Source organism: Euprymna scolopes, chromosome 26 (genome assembly GCF_053919585.1).
Source record: "Euprymna scolopes isolate OS-2025 chromosome 26, ASM5391958v1, whole genome shotgun sequence".
Taxonomy (NCBI): Eukaryota; Metazoa; Mollusca; class Cephalopoda; order Sepiida; family Sepiolidae; genus Euprymna; species Euprymna scolopes.
Genome location: NC_136507.1, coordinates 88978541 through 89000026, shown reverse-complemented (window position 1 = coordinate 89000026; position 21486 = coordinate 88978541). Strand labels below are relative to the sequence as shown.

General features: G+C 33.3%; 1 non-coding gene across 1 annotated transcript; it reads left to right on the top strand.

The window, feature by feature from the left end:
- The first annotated feature begins 20042 nt into the window (after positions 1-20042).
- On the top strand, positions 20043-20115 carry Trnac-aca (transfer RNA cysteine (anticodon ACA)). Its single transcript has one exon. It is a non-coding gene; the product is annotated as a tRNA-Cys (tRNA).
- The last annotated feature ends 1371 nt before the right edge of the window (positions 20116-21486 follow it).

The window sequence follows — 21486 nt, the reverse complement described above, 5'->3', positions numbered from 1 at the left end:
TTCCATTTCAATTATTGAAAGAAGAGGGATGTGATAGTATGAACCAGTACCTCCCCTTAAAGAACTCTTCAGTAAAGAAGTCTCGGATATACCTTCACTTCCGTTTGACACGGAACTGGAGTGCAATAAAAAATGGAAACCGTATTCCACTTCTCATAAATGAATCTCATGTTTTGATATTCTTTTACATAATGTTTCATTCGTTGTGGCGACGTTTACAATTTATGAACCAGTTTTTTTTTTTTTGTGCTATTTTTGTTACTTAGCGTTTTTGTTCTTAAATGCCTGAAAAGGGAATGATTTGCAACCTATTTTATAAATAAAATCTTTTCTTCATTTTAAAGCAAGATTCTTTCTACTTCATTCATTTACCCCCCACCTTATTTTTCTCCTTTTATTTTTTATTTAGGCTATTCATTTCTCATCGACTCTATCTGAAAACGGATAAATTTCCAACATTATTGCTATCCATTGTATCTTCTTAGTCTTCCCCCTGATTCCAATTTCTCCCATTCCTTTTTCAAAGTTTTGTTGATTGTTCCTGGTGCTCCCACGATTTTGATGCTATCTTGACATTACTACTACTACTACTACTACTACTACTACTACTACTACTACTACTACTACTACTAGCAGCAGGACCTGTGGAAATTCCACAGAGGACTTATTCATATGTAATATAATGATGTTGGTATTCTGTAGATGTTCAGTGTGAATGGATACGCCCCAATATTATTCTAGCTCTTTTGTTAAATCTGCAAAAGTATTTATCCAAGTGATATACAAATTACCATTAGCATATGAACCGATGCTCTTTGTGTAAACAAATTGAGCTTAGGTACTTTGGATGATGTCAAAACATTGTTAATTCACTGCCCGCATAGCAGCAGGCGTATAGCACAACGGTTAGAAGCTCCGATTGTGTGTGGTTTGGGCGATCGGGTTTCGATCCTAGCTTGAGGTAGTTGCTTGTCTAGCCGCAACAGTACTGTTTCGCTGTTTCACAGCTCATCAGTGCGGCTAGACAAGCAACTAATTACTAACAAATTTCGGTTTCAGTTTCGATTATAACTGAAGGAACTCAAATATATATATATATATATATATATATATATATATATATATATATATATATATACATATATATATATATATATATATATATATATATGTACACACACACACACACACACACACACACACACACACACACACACACACACACACACACATATATATATATATATATATATATATATTTAAATTGAGTTCCTCCAGTTATAATCGAAACTGAAACCGAAAAAAAAATTTATGTAAAATTCTTAGTAAAATTTGGAGTACCATCAGCTATAACCGAAACCGAAACCAAAACTTGTGAAGTGTTAGAAGGAATGAAAGGTCATAACAATTAAATGACGGTCATTTGAAAGATAGAAAGATTAAGTGTGATACACAAATTAACACACAGGGTATCGTGTTAATATTTAGATTATTATTATTATTATTATTATTATTATTATTATTATTATTGGTGATGGTGGCGGTGCTTATTTTAAGTTACACTTTGGTAGAAAGCAAAAAATGCAGAAAATAAGCATGGATGTATGTCACAGAACGAAGATATCATGTTCCAAAAATCACATATATTGATCAAGTATTTTTTTAATTAAAAAATCTAATTTTATGACGAAGCGAGGAAGAAGATTGTTGCGGTTATATTGTTTTATATTTTGCCAGAATTCTAGGATGACAATTTCATTATTCGACTACAGAGATTTTGTTTATATTCAAAATAAAACTTTTTAATCGCCAAATCGTAAAATTTGATTTTCTTAATTAAAAAATTACTTGATCAATTTACGTGACTTTTGGAATATGACATCTTCGTTTCGTGATGAATATGCACATGATCAAGAATTTTCTGTATTTTTGTTTTTTATCAAGTGTAATTCTTAAATAACCATCTTATTATTTGCATGCCTAATTTAAAACGCAATTCCTGCTTATTTATTTATTTATGAGACCAAAGAATCCAACCTCAATCGCTTTTGAGATCCGTGGCGCAATGGATAGAGACGTTGAATCTCTATGGTTCCAGTTGAGGATTGTCTGAAGATAGCGGTTTTAGTTGGTTTCTGTCTATCTTTTTCCATATTTTCATACTCTATCTCCTCCGAAACTAAAAATCGCAAAGCGGCGCTAGTGTCCACAAATGATTGGATTTTGTTACGGGCTATTCTTTTATGGTTTTTTAGCCAGTTAAAATAGTTTTTAAGGGTCAAAAATGGATCAAAATTGAAAAGTCGTTATGCATTTTGTACATTCATCTTAGTTGATTTTTAATTTTTAATTTTTCATCAGTTTATATGTGTGTCACATTGGTAACATCACTAGCTTTGAATGCTACAGTTTCGATTCTAGCCGATGGTACCGAAATACTTTTTTTTACTTTTGAAATCACGACTCTATAATAATATATATAAAATCTGGACAGATTAAAATATCATATCTAAGCATATCTTACGCCCGGGTAAAGTCGGGCACTCTCCCTGCTAGTGTTTAATATATTATTTTTCGTTATTATTATATATATATTTTATCTATACAAATTAAACCAAAGTCAATATTAATTAGCCTAGTTAATTAAGCTAACCGATTATCAGTATTAATAACCGAGCCTATCTATTATAATAATTCCACAATAACCAAGATAACCATATATCACAAATTGTGTCTTATTATACGATGAATTTATTCAGTGTTACAATTGTTTTATAACCATTTGAGCAAGTTCCAACATTATTCCATTAAAATCTATTCCAAAATGGCTAATCTTCAGATACAAAATTCAACTGTAATACATATATAAAAGCATACACCACTTCTTAGTCACTAATAAATGCAGTGAAACCAATATTGCCATCCTTCATTTCCTTGGTTTCTATTGAATTATATATTCAACTTACTTTCGTATTTCTTATATAGTTGTTATTTAATTTTTGTGTTTTTATATTTATTTAATAATTAAATCATCTTGTAATGTATCTAGTTTATTGGTTCATTTATTTATTTTTTTAAAAATATAATTAACTTTAGTTTTTTTTGGAAAAAGAATTCCAGCAGAGTGCTCAATTAAAAGAAAAATCCAAATTGTAAGAGCGTATCTATATTTTGTGTACAGAAAGTTGTTAGTTAAGACAGATCATTGGTACCGTCGGTTTCAAGCCCGATTATAAGGCCCGTTTAAGGTATTCTTATCAAGCTCTCTTCAGCCAATATTCGTTTAGTCACTTACACTGAGGTTATTGGATTTCACATATACCTTTTTTTTATCAGCATCTTGCTGTATCGTTTTCTTGGCTTGGATGTCACGCATTAAGGGGATATCAATCATATCAGTTATCATAGGTGCCACAGGACTTATGAAGAAGAACCTGAAGTCCTACCTAACTAATATTCCTGGAGAACCAAGTGCAAAAGAGATTCAGACAATTGCATTTAAGGGAACAGCGAGGATACTAAAAAGAGCTCTCGGTTGGTTTCAATAAAAAAGCGGGGCAATGTTGGCAGCTGGTTTGGCTGCCCCATACCTAGCATTACAATCTTCAAAGGAAGAAAAAAAAATGCTAGGGTCTCCAACTATAGGTGTGACCAGGTATGACAGACGGTTTTTTATGATCCCACCAAATAAGACTGAGGCCGAGGATATGCCAGTGGCACAAAGTGGCGTTATTCGGTAGTCCAGCAAGAATTTGAATAATTCTTGCTTTCAAATTCGACCTTTGATTAGGGCAGCTTTGATGGACGTTTTCAAAGTGTACATAAAGTGTTCTTTTTTGGCATTAACCTGGGGTTATATGGATGTTATCATCCTATGTTTGAATCCAGTGACGGGGGTGTAGACTTTGAAATCGCAGCTTTTAAATGGTGGGCCATTGTCCGTTTAAGAGATACTGATACACCAAATTCCGCGAATATCTTCTCCGGACACGATATGCCTGATGTTGTTGAGATGGAGTTTAAGATGTCAACAACATCTTAGCATGAGTATTCATTTGTGACAACAGGAAGATACTTTCCATTCTGGAAGTGTCCAAAGTAAGCACTGATTTCTGTCTATAGGGTTGTTGATAATGTGGCGTTTGTAGTGGCTCTCTTGCTGGTTTGTGAGTGCTAATTTGGCAGGTGTGACAGTTCCTAATGTTTTCTTCTACTAAGGGCTGCTGGAAAAATGTTTCTGCGGTACTAGTTTACAAGAATTCTGGTGAAAGAACTGGCCCATTAAATTATCGCCCCATTAGCCTTCTCCCGCTTTTTTACCAAAATATTTGAGTCCCTAATTAACCACACTCTAGTCCATCACCTTACAGCTGCTAAACTTCTGACTGACCAACAATATGGAATTAGGCAAGCCTGCTCTACAGCAGATATCCTAATGTAATCTCTGAACGTGTAAACCATACACTGGACAAAACAGGGGAGCGTAGAGCGGTAAGGTTTTTGACAGGGTATGGCATGATGGTCTTCTCAGGAAAATCATATCATACGGTATCACTGGACGAATACTTAACATAATTAAATCCTTCTTAGATAAGAGAAAAATCCAGGTTGTCCTTGACGGTCGTACATCTAAACAATACGATATAAATGCAGGTGTACCTCAGTCTATCCTTGGACCTTTATTATTCCTAATATTCATAAATTACCTCCCTGATAAAATTATCTCTGATATGAGTATATTTGCTGATGACACCCAGCTTTATAACAGGCACGAGAGAAAACAAATGAACACATATCTAAGGAAATGGCAAAAGCACTAGATGAAGACCTCCAATCTGTAGTGGAATTGGGACAAAAATGGATGGTCACCTTCAATGCTACCAAGACTAAGTGTTATATAGTTATTATTATTAGTATTAGACTATACCACTTGTGCGCGTATGTTACGTGAGTTCTTATTGAGTAATGATATGTGTCTTAGTGAGAGTTCTTGTCTTATTACATATGATGTTGTATCTTAGAGAGAGAGATGTTGTTGTAATGACATTTTATACACAGACATATAATAACAATACAATTTACCTTTTTGTAGAAATCACAACACAAAGATAAGCTTTATCCAAAACACATGGTGAATTTATTTTCTGACGACCGGTCGACTTCCTCATTAAGAACTCAAAGTTTCACATCTTAGTTTCTGAAGTGACGTCTCGCTTCAGACGTCCGCCTGTCTCTGAGTTTTCTCACTGACTGTCTCTGACTCTCTCCACTCTCTCCGACTCTCTCCACCAACTAACTCCCACCTGCTATATTGAGAACTCCATGCATCCCGGCCACGTGAGCAAAATTCACGTGTCTCAACATGCGCGACTTTGCACGTTTTCAACATTGATTTCCCAATAACCTATTTTCCTTGTTTGTTTCCACAAAGGAATTTAATCTACATATCTAATTTATTTAACTCATATTTTATTATCCACATTCTTTTAACAATTGAATAGTTTATTTATTATTTATTTCATCCGAATTAACATTTTACTGGACATTCCATTTAAACCTATTGTTCTTTAAAACTTATGTCCAGGGTTCGATTTCTGCTTTCTCTTATTTCCATTTTAACTAATCTCTCTATTTTTATACTTACATGAACAGGGGACAGCCCTTATCATGTAACATAAGCTTGTTTCCTTCAATAATTACAAGAAACCTTCTCAACCACCAATAGCTATGGCTAAAGGTACATTACCTGAAAATACTTTTTTCAAACTCCTTTGCTTAATGTTCACAGGAAACATGAGTTGGAACAGATACATTGAGAGCATTGCCAGGGTCGCTATCAGGAAGGTGGGCTCTCTCTACCATGCTAGAAAATTATTTACACCTGAAAGTATCCTGTAACTCTACAAGGCCACCATTCTCCCATTTATGGAGTATTGTTGTTACATTTGGGCTGGTGTATTTGCTCGCTCTTGGACAGGGTTCAAAAAAGAGTCACCAACCTGATAGGTCCTGAACTGTCATCCAAGCTTCAACCTCTGTCTCATCGACAAAATGTTGCATTTCTCTGCCTGTTCTACATATATTTTAATGGTGGGTGCTCTGACGAACTACAAGCCCTTGTACCGCCACGACGTAAATACCCCCAAGAAACACGATAATCAGCAAAATCCCACCCCTACACAGCAGAGATCCCTAGATATTAGAAAGCTTTCTACTCTAATAGTTTCTTCCCCAGAACTGCTAGACTCTGGAACTCACTTCCGGGTTCCTGTTTTCCCAACTGTACTGACATGCAGAAGTTAAAGTGTAATGGGAACAGACATCTTGCTGCTCAACTCCCCACTTAGTATCCCTGCAACTGTCCCCGATAGTAGCCCTCTTCATCAAAGTGGCACTGTGCCTTGTTTGGTGTGAAATTGAATAGAAAAAAAAGCCAATCAATTGATATGATTGAAAAATTGACGATTTCATCGATTCCGATGACAATAAAATATCGGAAGTGTGGAACATTCGTTGATCTTTATTCAATCCCGGGCAATGTCGAATCTCCATGCTTGTATGTGTATATATAAACTAAACTTGTAAAGAAATGGAAATGTTTATGAAAAAATTAACTTGTTAATTCATTCTCTGTCTGTTTCTCCTATTTCATACGTAAACAATCGGACAGATTATGAATGTTTCTCGTGTTTGAGCCAACAAATATGCAATAAGATAAACAGGATTTGTATTAATAAAAACAAACAAGGAAGCCTACTAAACGCCACGATCGCGGAGCTGTCGTAGATCACGGGACACATAACCCTTTCTAGGTTTAGGCAACTATTTTGATAAATGCAAGATGCTTGTCACAAACGAAAAAAGAAAAAACAAGCACCTCCCCCCCCCCCAAAAAAAAATACAACCCCAAAACACCCATACCATTTCATGAAAACACGTGTTGATGTTCACATGCCAGTTCGGCGAGATAAGCGCGGGAAGCGGACGGAAACACATACATACACACAGACACATATACACATACGCACACGAGCACGCACACAGTACGTACGCAGTACGCACACACAAAAATATAAACAAATACACAAACATAGGAGATGAGCTACATTGTATATTGATATTTACTTCCTTCCTACCGCTGGAAGATGTGACACAAGGCTGGGAGCTGGGGGAGGGGGGTAGTGTCAAGCCAGCACCCCTAAAGGAGGATCACTCTGGTCTATTAAAAATTGCCTACGCAGCCCGTCGGCATTTCCTGGTCGACGCGCAACAGGCAGTAAACAATAAATTTACTCCACTTCAAAAAGAGGTAGAAAAGGCCTGGGGTGGTTGATCTCGACACGGAACTGGACCAGTTTCTGCCAGACTGATTGTTTGAGAAAGGATCCTTGACTGGAATATCACTGTCAGAAGTCATGTAATACGCGATTGTATTCTTAGTATTGCTGCATTTATGATTGAACCCTTTTTTTTTTTTTTACATAGGCATAACCACTTATCAAGGCCAAGAGACCACTCGAGGATAAGGGTTAAGAGTGTACAGTAGTCACTCGGACAATATAGTAATCGTTAGTAATGGAAATGCGTGTATTAATGAGACGATTCCAATATTTTTCCCGATTCCGATACAGTTACCGATTCCAGTACTAAAATCCTAATTCCATACTAAATTCCTGATTCCGATACAGTTATCAATTCCGATTCTGATTCTTTATAAATCTCTAAATATTTAACTATACAGTTGTTATTTTTTTCTGATTACCATAAAACACATGTTGAATATGCAGATACTTTGTCAAGCGTAAAAATACACGTGTGGAGGCGATCTAGAGACTTTAGCTCTACTAGTAGTTTCAAATCTATAAATATTTATTATTTTATAATTATTGTTTATTTTTAAATTTTGTTCTCTTTGAAGATTGTAACGTTGCATATGGGGCAGCCAAACCAGCTGCCAACATTGCTCTGCTTTTTATTGAAACCAACCGAGAGCTCTTTTTCGTATCCTCATTGTTCCCCTTAAGTGCAATTGTCTGGATCTCTTTTGCACTTGGTTCACCAGGAATATTAGTTAGGTAGGACTTCAAGTTCTTCTTCATAAACCCTGTGGCACCTATAATAACTGGTATGATTGATATCTCCCTAAGATTCCAATTTCTTTTCATATCATACATTAGACCTTGACATTTTGTCTGTTTCTCCCTTTCAACTCTGTTCAGACCTCCATCATTAAGGGCACTCACTTCAACCAAGGTTGCAACTCTCTCTGACTTATTCCATATAACTATGTCAGGTTTCACAGCAGCATTTTCAAGGTAGGTGGCTGTAGGGATTACATGGTCGTAATGTATGGTATATAAGTCATTTCCAACTGTTCTTTCAGGTTGATGTTCCCAGGACTTGCTGCTACACTGGATGTTTAATATTTTACAGATGGTCCAGTGGAGGAACTTACATACTCCATAATGTCTCGATGTGTAGTAGCCATCCCCGCAAAAAAACTTTAATCAGCAGTGAAATATTTTGCTTTAAGCAAAATCAAATACAAATGATAATTGAACAAATCGTTTTGGCATAGGAATATAAGCACAAACTTCCGATTCCGATTAATCATCCCAAAACTAATATGTAATATATGTTTGTGCATATAAATGTGTTTATATGTGTGCATATGTATATGTGTTTATATATCTGTGTATTATGTGTATGTATATGCGTGTGTATGTATGTATGTGTATGTTGGGGTGGAGAGGGCTCCCGTAAGCCGTGGTGAAGGCAACCTTCCTAGGAAAAGCAAATCTCTGATTTAAAAAACCATAAAGTGGGAGACCAGTAGCCGCATTAAGCTGGTCTGCAGTTTAACTTGTTGCTGGCTATCTTGCTCTTGCTTGTTGCTGGATCTCAACATTTTGAACTGAGAGAGACTTAGCCATCATACAAAGCTAAGACTCTGTAACATCATCTGTGTATAGATACTCCCTCAGGCATTTGTCTATAAAAATGGTCCTATAGCGATGGAAGTCATTTTTGGTCTCATGGGCTTTAAGTGTCTAAGGGAGTGCCACTCGTCTGACAAGATGTTGCAATCATCATATGTGTATATATCTGTATGTGTGTGTAACTATATGTATGTATATGTGTTTATCTATATGTGTATGCATATGTGTTTATATAAGTGTGTATGTATATGTGTTTATATATGTGTGCATTTATATGTGTGTGTATATGTATATGTGTTTATATGCGTGTAAATGTGTTTACATGTGTGTGTATGTATATGTGTTTATATGTATGTGAATGTGCATGTATGTGAGTGCGCATGTGTATGATTGTGTATGTGAATGTGCATGTATATGTTTTTAGCTATGTGTGTATGCATATGTGTTTATATGTGTGTGTGTATATGTGTTTATAATTGTTTGCATATATACGTATTTATATATGTGTGTATGTATATGTGTGTATGTATGTGTATGTATGTGTTTATATATGTATGTGTATGTATTTATATGTGTGTGTATGTATATTTGTTTATATATGTGTGTATGTATATGTGTAAATATATGTCAGGTCATGTCATATGCTACTGGTACCATGTAACCCATTACTACCTGCCTCATGGTCGGATCATCGGCGACTAAACTGGTTCCCCCACCAGACTTGTTTGGTGAGGAGGGTGGCTAGTCTGCCTGAAGGATTAAAAACAAGACCTTCCAAAGGGTGAATGAACCCTTTTTTGGAGTCAACGGCGAACTAGCGCCGTGTATATTTGTGTGTATCTATATATGTGTTAGGGTGGAGAGGGCTCCCGTAAGCCGTGTTGAAGGCAACGGTTCTAGGAGAAGCAAATCTCTGATTTAAAAAAAAACATAAAGCGGGAGACCAGCACCTGCATTAAGCTGGTCTGCAGTTTAACCTTTTGCTGGCTATCTTGCTCTTGCTTGTTGCTGGATCTCAAAATTTTGAACTGAGAGAGAGACTTAGCTGTCGTAAAAAGCTAAGACTCTGTAACATCATCTGTGTATAGATACTCCCTCAGGCATTTGTCTATTAAAATGGTCCTGTGGCGATGAAAGTCATTTTTGGTCTCATGGACTTTAAGTGTCTGAGGGAGTGGCACTCGTCTGACAAGACGTTGCAATCATCATCATCATCAAATATATGTGTGAGTATGTGTGTGTATACGTGTTTATCTATGTGCGTATGTATATGTTTGTTGTATACGTGTTTATATATGTGTGTATGTATATGTGTTTATATATGTATGAATGTGTATGTGAATGTGCATCTATATGTGTTTATATGTGTGTGCATGTATATGCGTTTATGTATGTGCATGTATATGCGTTCATATGTGTTTGCATATATATGTGTATGTATATGCATTTACATGTGTGTGTATGTATATGCATATGTGTATGCATATATATGTGTATGTATATGCATTTACATGTGTGTGTATATATATATGTGTATATGTGTGTCCATGTATACGTGTTTATATGAATGTGCATGTATATGTGTTTACATATGTGTATGTGTGTGTATGTATATGTGTTTATATATGTATGTTTATATATGTGTTTATGCATATGTGTTTATATATGTGTGCATGCATATGTGTTTATATATGTGTGTATGTATATGTGTTTATATATGTGTGTATGTGTATGTAAATAAATGACAAATAGATATGTATGTGTATGTGTAAATATGCACGAGTATCTATCTATTTAGGTGTATGCATTGCCTGTGTCTAGATATATGTATGCATGTGCAAATGTATATATGATATATATATATATATATATATATATATATATATATATATGTGTGTATAGATGTCTACGTATCCGGAAGTAGATATATATATATATATATATATATATATATATATATATATATATGTATTTGAATGTGTATATGCATATATGAGTAGGTCAGTGAGTATTTGTGTATATGTGAGTGCATATGTGTGTGTGTATGATGAGATGCTTTAAAAAAATTTACACTTTTTTAGTACAGCCATTTAAAATGGCGGTAGACACTTGAAAATTCAGTGGGTTATTGCTATCCATCGTATGAGATGACTGACCAATTTTTATAATTTCAGATTCAAAAGAACAGCTACAGCAGGAATTGGAATACATCTACTAAAGCCTAATTGTCACAGCTGGTGAATTTCAAAAATGCAATCTGGACGTGAGGACACTTTAAAACAAGGATATGCAATAAAATTTTGTTTTAAACTTGGAAAAAAAATGTCACACTTTTGAACAATCTTGCATGAACTGAGCATCAGTTTTTGAGTGGCATAAGAGATTCAAGGAAGGCAGGTAGTCTGTGAGAGATGATGACAGATGTGAGAGGAGGAAGAAAGTTAGAACACCAGATTGTTGATTGGCCAAATAAAGAATTTCATAGATAGGGACCAGCGTGTGTCTATAGAAATAATTAGTGCACAGTTTGATGTCAGTGTGGGAACTGTATACACAATTATTCACGAGAAACTGAAGATAGTTTAGACCTTGCTCCCTGTGACTTTTGGTTATTCCTTAAGCTCAAGGAAAACCTTAGAGGCTGTCGCTATGAGAAAATTGAAGAAATGAAACACAAGAGGACTTCCATGGGATCTTCCAGGAGCTATTGGAACGGTACAAATTTTAGGAAAATTTAGCAAAACTCAATTTTCACGAATTGTCTTCACAAACTGTTTTTATTAATAGTTAATTTTCTACTCTATCGTTTTTCATAATTTTTGGATATGTTCATTACTGCGACATGAAAAATAAACAACATTGGTTTTACTTGAAATTCAATATTCCGATTTTCGAATTTCGCTATTATGAGGAAGAAGAGTCGCAAAATCTTGGTAAAATAGAGCCTGTATTTACTTCTTTCCCATCACAGAAAGATGTGACACAAGGTCGGAAGATGGGGAAAATCAAGCTAATGCTCTTATAAAAATTGCTCAAGCAACCCCATGAACATTCCCTAATAGGGGCGCCTCAAGCAGTAAGCAATTTACTTACTAGAAAGATGGAAGGCAATGACCTAGGAAGGTTGTAGTATAATTCCCTTGCTGAGTGCCATGACTTTCAAAAACCAGCAAAATGTAAACAGAGCTTGCTGGGATATCTCATATGACCTGAAATATTCACTGGGAATATGTATATGTTTACATATTTGATGAAGCTATTTGAATTTGTATAATGCTATTCTTTGTGTGTGTTTATGAGGGGCGTTCCAAAAGTAATGTCTCCTATTTTTTTTATTCCATCTGAATGGATCAGAAGGGGACTGCAAATTGCATTGTTATGATGAGAACTTATGCATTCATAACCTGAAAGTTTCATCTCTATGTTGCAGATGTTTACGGTACGGGACACTAAGACAGCAACTCATGTTATGGACGTATGTTAGAAGCAGAGATGCGTCATTGAATTCCTGGCAAAAGTACATTGAGAATGGTGGTGACTATGTAGGAAAATAAATTCTAGAGCACAAAATATCGCTCGTTTCGATGATACCACTACTGTCTTCGTAGCTCTTCAACTTTTTGAGTTAAAATAAAAAATAGGAGGCTTTACCTTTGGAACTAGTCTCTTATGCGTTGAAAACTCTTTGTTGGACATCATTATTTTTCTTGGATATTAAAATTCAGCTTCCATAAAAGGAGCATCATGGATTGGAAGAAAAAAAAAAATTGCCCCAGTCTAGCAGGATTTCTCTTTCATAAGCTGGGGATAGAAAAGCTGGAATGTAGTATCTAGACAGATATTACTTAGCCAAATGAATTATGTGCCCTCTCACAATGGGAAAAATAACAACCAGTGTTAAATCGATGCCTAAACCTAAACATGGATTCCATGAACCAAGTTTCTTGCCTAAAACTGGCCGTCTGTGGAACTCTGTTTCACTGGTCTGCTTCCCAGCTGATTACAATATTGTCATCTTCACATCCAACGTAAACAAGTTTTTATTGAACAGTTCTCTTAAATAATCAAATTATATCAAAGTTTCTACTACTAACGATTAGTATGCTATTATTCCAATAGCTACGGTACATATATTAATTCTTATCCTCAAGTGACCCCCGGGCCTTGATAAGTGGTGACCCTTTTGTAAGAAAAAAAAAATCATACCGGACGAACCATTTACGCAATATATTTTCCAGCATTAAATAACCTTAAAAGTGTTTATATGTGGTAAAAATACACGGTGCTTGATTTAAAAAAAAATATATCATTTTAAGCATGAAACAGCATTACTTACTTAATTGTCTTGTCGAAAATAGTATTATATCAAAACTTTACAAAAGTTTTTTTGAGTAGAACAACTGCTATTATGGTTTTAGTAAAAAAACAACAACAAAAAAGTCTATTGATCTAAGTTACACAAATAAGACGCCATTAAGATTTAATCTAACATATGCGTTCCAAATTATGTCCCCTGTGCGTGAACTCTTCACAATCTACTTTAAAACAGCTACGAAAAATGTAATTTTACCTAATTTTCTATAAAACTTACTTTTAACTATAAATAACTTTCTACTGGATCAATTTTCGTAAATTTTGGATATATTACTATTTTCGCCTTGACAGTTAAGTAAAGAATATTAATTTTTCTTAAAATGACATATTTAAAGAAATCGATCTTCTGCCACTCTCTGAACAAGCACTAAATAAAGAAATGAATTGAGAAAAAAAAAAAAATAAATAAAAAATAAACAAATAAAAAAAAAATAAATACAACAAAAATGAAAAACAAAAAATGAAACCATATAGATGTTGAATCTATGGTTTCCGTTTACTATTAAATCTCCAAACGGCTTGATTACAAATAAATATCAATATAGTTAAATGGAATGTGCAGAAAACGGTACAATGCAGAGGTAACGGAAAGACACAAGCTGAAGTAGGTGAGAAAGTTTTATTAACACAACTTACAAATACATGTGTACATATTCATATATTTCTTATACACATTATATTTATATTTGCATCGTGGTTACCTGGGAAAGTCGGTCTGGTGGTATATCCGTGTTATATAATATTTCAAGAAAGATCTCTTCGTCAAATATTTATTTGACTTTGGTTCAAACGTGCTGATGTAAACAGTAACAGTCTTGCAGCAAACAATTTCCCGGAACTTGTAAAAAGCATTTTAATTTAATATGGTTAGGGTTTTTTTGTTCATTTCTTTGTTTTTATTTCTAATTTATTTTTTTATTTTTGTTTTTATTTATTTTATATATATATTTTTTCTATAATAGTTTATCTTTGGTTCAAAAGTGCTGTTGTAAACAGTAAAAATCTAGCAGTAAACGATTGCCCGGAATTTGTTGATAGCATTTTAATTTAATATGATTAAGCTTTTTTTCTCTTTATTTTTTATTTCTAATTTATTTATTTATTTTTATATCTCCGTTAGATCAGCTCATCAAGTAGTCTCCCTTTACAAACCGATTTATTCAAAGTCTATGCCCCACCCCCTCTCAACCAGAACGCAGAGACACAAACAAACAATTAATTAATTAATTAAATCTCCTCAATATAAAATATAAATTATTATGTATTTGTAATTTGTATTAATAAAACTTTCTCACCTGCTTCAGTTTGTATCTTTCCGTTACCTCTGCATTGTACCGCTTTCTGCACATTCCATTTAACTACATACTATATAATGCTTCAAGCAAACTACATCCACCTCTTAAATATTAATATAATTATAAACAATAAAGTTAATAATGAAATTAACATTAGCAACAATAACAGATTCGATAATAATAAATGATAGTGATACAAATGATAAAATAAGGATCATAATATTAATAATGAAATAGTAATAATAAATAACATTAACACAATAATAATACATATAAAAAAACGGATATAAGAGAGATGTTCTCTGGTCCCAAATTAGAGCCTGTACTATGTAACCCGGATATAAGAACCTCGAATATAAGTGTAACCCGGATATAAGAAAGACGTGGGGGACCCTGAGAAGTCTCTTATATTCGGGTTACACTATCTATGTAGGTATGTATATATATATATATATTGAGTAAAACGATTCTTAATTTTGAATTAAAAATCAGTTTCAAAAGGAAAACAAACAAAATATATCAAAATTTAGTAATTTAAATTTTATGACGTGAAATGGTTAAATTTCAAATCTAGAATTTTTATTATATGCAAGACAAAGAATACATTTAAAAAAGTATATCTTCTTAACCTATAGGTTTTCGATGTTTATCGTCTCCTCAGAGGAGAAAATATTAACAAATATTATAATGGTTTATATCTAACTGGCTAAATACGATAAATATAGAAAATCATAATTAAAAGTTTTTAAAGTTTTTAAATCATAGAGTAATTCAATTAAATGGAGTATACTGCAAAAAGCTAGATCATACACGCCAGGAGCCAAATTTTGTAATCTTTGTATATATATATATATATATATATATATATATATATATATATATATATATGATGCCTACGTTCAATCTCGAAAGACAAAGGATACCCCCTGTAGGGCAGCTACGCATATAATCATGTGGCAAGAGTTGCACAATCTCCAACCAAACCTCTCCTGAATCAGCACTGTTTGACTCCAGTGGCAAGGAGAAGTCCAGGACGACTGGAAACAATGCCGAGATAAGCGGAGAGCACATCACCTGGAAGTCCCAAATGGTCACCCATCTGGCACTGACCAGACTCATCGTTGCTTTACTTCAGTGGTACGATGGGAACCGGTGTGTCAAACATGATTATGCCGTATATATATATATATATATATATATATATATATATATATATATATATATATATATATATATATATATATATATATATATACTTCAGAATAATGTAATATTAACTGATATATATATATATATATATATATATATATATATAACAACTATATATATATAGCAGTTATATATATATAAATATACTTCAGAATAATGTAATATTAACTGATATATATATATATATATATATATATATATATATAACTGCTATATATATGTATATATAACTGCTACATATATATATATATATATAACTGCTATATATATATGTATATATAACTACTACATATATATATACATATACGTATATATATGTATATATATGTGTATATATATATATATATATATATATATATATATATATTCTGTATTTTAAAAAAATAATCATTGTCGTCTAGAACCATATCTCCATGTATATGTACATAAGGAGCTAACAAACTACTAGTTCAAGTCTCTTATATCAGGGTTATACTAGTACAAATCATAATACAGTAATAATAATGAGGATAATAAATTAATATGATCATAAAAATAATAAGAGAATGTAATAATAAATATAAACAACGATAATAATAACATAATAATAAAGCAATTAATAAATAATGATGATAATAATAATACAGTATAATAATTATGAGGATAATAAATAATATGATCTGTTGGAAATTTTCTGAATTGTACTTGGTAATTTGTATATGTGAGTCGATTGTAATTTATGTGCACTTGAGAGTAATTATCTCAAAGAAGAAAAAAAGAACTAAAATCGCAAAATAGGTTGACTCGACAAGCAAAACTTGGAAGCAAGTTATTAGGCAAGACCACACAGAATGAATTCTGGAGACGGTTGGCCTGTTGAATCATGAAAAGTTGATGTAAGCTAACGAAACATCATAAAACGTCTGATCCCTGAGCAAGAGCAAAGAGACGTTAAATAAATAGAAAAAAAAAAGAAGAATTATTATGTTTTAAATGAATTGTTACGATTTTGACAAACTAGAAGATCCAATTCTTTTCTCTGGGAGAATTTTAGCTTTACACTGTTGGAAATTTTCTTAATTGTGCCTGATAATTTTCGTATGTCAGTTGATTGTACCTATTTACTATGCCTCCCCACGGGACAGAGTTAGACACCAGGGTCGTTTTTTAACGTGGAGAAAAGGTACAAAAATAAAATATTGTCTCAGTCGTGAAGGACTGATCCTCCACCGAAAGAGAACAAGAAATGGAAGTGAAGCATCTGAAGAACAGATACTACACTTTGATCTTGACCAAAAAAGGCCAAGTGAGTTGATTGTAATGTATGAACATTTTACTCGAGAAAAATTATCTCAAAGAAAAAAAGAACTTTGAAGTGAAGAAATGAAGGAACTTTCATATACGGGAGGAAAATTAGTTACCGCACCTTTACTACTAAAGAAACTTACTTAACCAAAGGAACATCTTCCAGAACATCCGTTTTTGGAAACCCACACCGGAAACTGATTAAGTATCTCTTTGTTGGTTTGTCACTACCCTTTAGCCAAAAGCTGATTGTTCTCAAAACAAATCGTTGCCTTTACAGTGTAAGTCAGAGTGTAATCTTCAAATAATTTCTAACAGATCATAATAAAAATATTAAGAACTAATAATAAAAAATAATAAATCTATCATGATAACAATAGCATAATAATAAAATAATAATATAGTAATAATAAATAATAAAAAATAATAAAAAATTAAATGATAACAATGATGATAAAATAACATGATAATGAAATAATAAAAAGGCAATAATATTATAAAATATAATAACAAACACAATAATAATAAATGATAGAAATATAAATAAAATATGGATCATAATAATGAAAATAGCAATAATAAATAATATTAAAACAATAAATAAATAATACTGCAAATCATAATACAGTAATAATACTGAGAATAATAAAATAATACGAGATAATAATAGTGGCTATGTCCAAAAATTCAGTACGTAAAGTTAAGACGCTGGAGGTGGACTCGGTTTACCTAAAAATGGAATGAAAGTCACTAAGCATGAAACGAAAAACGAAACCATATGAAACCACTTCTTGCTTTATCATGAAGCATTTTTACATTTCTATAAATATTTTTTAATATTTAAAATATATTCCTATGGAAATATTTTATTTAATTGGAATTCATTATTGAGATGAGTATTATTTATTAATTTATTTCTTGCGGACTATTATCCTTATCTTTTCTTAGTTGGCCAGAGGAATAGTCAGCCGAAACGTCGTGAAACAACAACTAAGAAAGATGAGGATAATAGTCCGCAATAAATAAATTAATGGAAATATTTTATTAAAAAAAAAATAATACATTATTTGTGACAAAATTCCATTTACTTATTTTAAGAAACTTTTTTTATACAAACGTTTAAAACAAGATTTTTTTAATATACAAAAAGTGTTAATAAAACACTTTCATACATTTTTAATGACAAAATTCTGTGATAAAACTTGTGAAATATATTATTTCAAAAAGACACCATTTATAGAATGTAAATAATGAAAATTCTTGTTAGTTTTTTTTTGTGATAACACAAGTGTTAAAACGAAAAAAACTATTTACAGAAATGTAAAAAATAAAACATTTCTGAATTTTTTAGATGAGGATTGGTTATTTGTATTATTATTATTCATCGGACTACTGTTCTCATCTTGAGTGTGATCTTCACAACATTTCGGTCGATATAACCTCCGACCTTCTTTGGTATCTTGTCGAACTCAGGAATGTTTCTGTCGAACTCGGGAATTTGGACAGAATTTAGAGCAGAACCCTTTATTTACTTCATGGGGGTAGCGTGTTCTTGTTCCATCAGCCATGACTAGATAGAGGTCCTAAGTAATTCACAAATGTATTTCGGTCGCCCACACTGAAGATTGAACCTTCAGGCTTTGGGAGAATATCACATGCTTTATCCAGTGGGCACGAGTCAATACTTTGGGTAAAGCATGTGATATTCTCCTGAAAGTTGAGGGTTCAATCCTCAGTGTGGGCGACCAAAAGAGTACAATTGCAAATTACTTAGGACCTCTATCCAGTCATGGCCGACGGAACAAGAGCATGCTACCCCCGTGAAGTAAATAAAAGGTTTCGCTCGAAATTTCGTCCAAATTCCCCAGTTCGACAAAAACATTCCGGAGTTTGACAAGATACACCTGAAGAAGGTCGGAGGTTATATCGACCGAAACGTTGTGAAAATCACACTCAAGATGAGAACAGTAGTTCGATGAATAATAATATAAATAAAAGTTTATTATTTTTTATTGTTTCACGATAGCACAAGATATGTTAAAACTAAAATATTTTTTAAAAATAAATTATTTCCATATGGTTTCGTATTTTGTTTCATGTTTACTAACTTCGACTCCATTCCTTGGCCCTGTCGGTGGGGCATTAGAATACGCCGACTGCCCCCCTGCAGAGGGTAAAAGTCCCTCAATGGGGGTCCTGGATACGACCTTAAACTATATCCAGTGGTGAGGCCCCAGCTTGTGGGCTTTGGGGAGTGTGGAGCCACCCTTTAATTACCATTGCTCCCAGGTCCACTCTGACCCGGAGTGGTAGTACCTGTTAGGGTCCCAACTATGGGTTGAATAGAAACCGACGTGAAAACAACAAATGTATTCTATTAAAAAAATTTTTTTTCAAAATCTTTGGATTCGGCATTAAATAACGCGAAAAGGGTTGATATGCCGTAAAACAAAAACCACCAACCAACCAACCACTCTTATTCCATATTTAGGTAAATCGAGTCCACTTCTGGCGTCTTAACTTTGCATATTGAAGTTTTAGACATAACCGTAATATTAATAATAAAAAATAGTAAGAAATTATAGGAATAATAAATCTATCATAATAATAATAGCATAATAATAAATAATAAAATATTAATAATCTATATTATTAATAATATTCTAAATGTTTATTTAGTTATGTGTGTGTGTATATACCAATAAAACTTTTGAACAGATGCACTGAATTGAAAAATTCTTTTTTTCCCTGAAAGGTGTGAGTCCTTAAATTGTCCTTATCTATATATGGTTCGTAACGAACAATGCCGAGTCACACAAAAAGCCTGAAATAAAGGTTTTTGGGATGTTTTATGCAATTGTCGGAAATGTTACCTGCCCATGCGAATGGAATTTAGCACTGTCTGTATACACTCGCGGTAACATCTTTTGGTATACGGACAGGACTTGTGGCTCAATGGATAACGCGTTTGACTACAGATCAGAAGATTCCAGGTTCGAATCCTGGCAAGTTCGTAATAATTTAACCATCATTTTATCCAATGTTTACTCATTATCCTTAGCTTTAATTAGGTATTTTTGTTTTTTCAGTGATTTTGTTTTGTGCATATGGGAATTTCCTATACTCCGAGTTCACAAGGTAAGCGTTGATGGTAAGACGATGTTGAGTGTACTTGATGTTGAGTGTACTCAATTTTGTGTCTGACTCGGCGTTGTGTGTGCTGACGCGGCACAGCCGCTAGTAAATAATAATACAATAATAAAAAATGACAATGGTAATAACACAACAATAAAAATAATAAAATAATTATAATGATGATAAAAATTAACATTAAATAATAAAAAGGTAACAACATGATAACAAAGCAATAATAATTTTGCTTTATGCACACACACACACACACACACACACACACACACACACACACACACACACACACACACACACACACACACACACACACACACACACACACTCACACACACACACACATACAGAATATACATTCCTGAAGTATTAATTATGTTTAAGAGTTTGGGAGGCTGGTTTTACATGAAAGTTTGGTGTTGTTTCAAATTCGAACAACATGAAGGTTGAACAGCTCTGGAAAAGTAGAGTGCTATTGAGCTTTAAAAATGACATGTTGTCAAAATTCATGAGCAATGAATAAGATAATTCTGAATGAAAAAAAAATTCAAATAAGCATGGATGCAGATTAACAAAGGAAATTAACTCTCAGAGATATAACGGAAAGGGGAAGCAGACAAAAACAAGGCAAATTTGCCACTGAGATGTAAGGAGTTATTGTGAATTAGGGACCATACCTACAAGGACACTCTTAGTAGGGATTTGAGCAGCAAGGTTCACGTTATATTTAAATTTCTGCATGTTTGTATGGACAGGGGAAGCAGGATACTGGCAAGGAATTCCAAAGTCTAGCAGTTCAAGAAAAGAAGCTATTAGAGTAGAAGGCTTTCTGGCATCTGGAGATCTCTGCAGTGAAAAAGTGGGGCTTTACGGTTTGTCTTGTTAGTCAAGAGTATTTATGTTGAAAGCTATTATTCACATGTGGTTTCTAGTCATATGTATATCCCAGTCAGGCGAGATGACCATATAAGGGTTTTGCGGTTCTTGCAGGAAGGTGTCAATATTCTCGTACACACAATGCCTGGTATTTTCAAATGGCTACCCATCTGGTATTAGCCAGAGTCAAGATTGCTTAAGTCTAGTGATATATCCAGGTGTAAACATGATTCTGCTGTATAGAAACTCATCCACGCAAGAAAACCAGATATCATAATAGTTAACAAGAAGGAAAGAAACTGTCAAATTGTAAAATTTACCGTCATATTAGATCACAAGGCAAACGTTGAAGAGATGAAAAA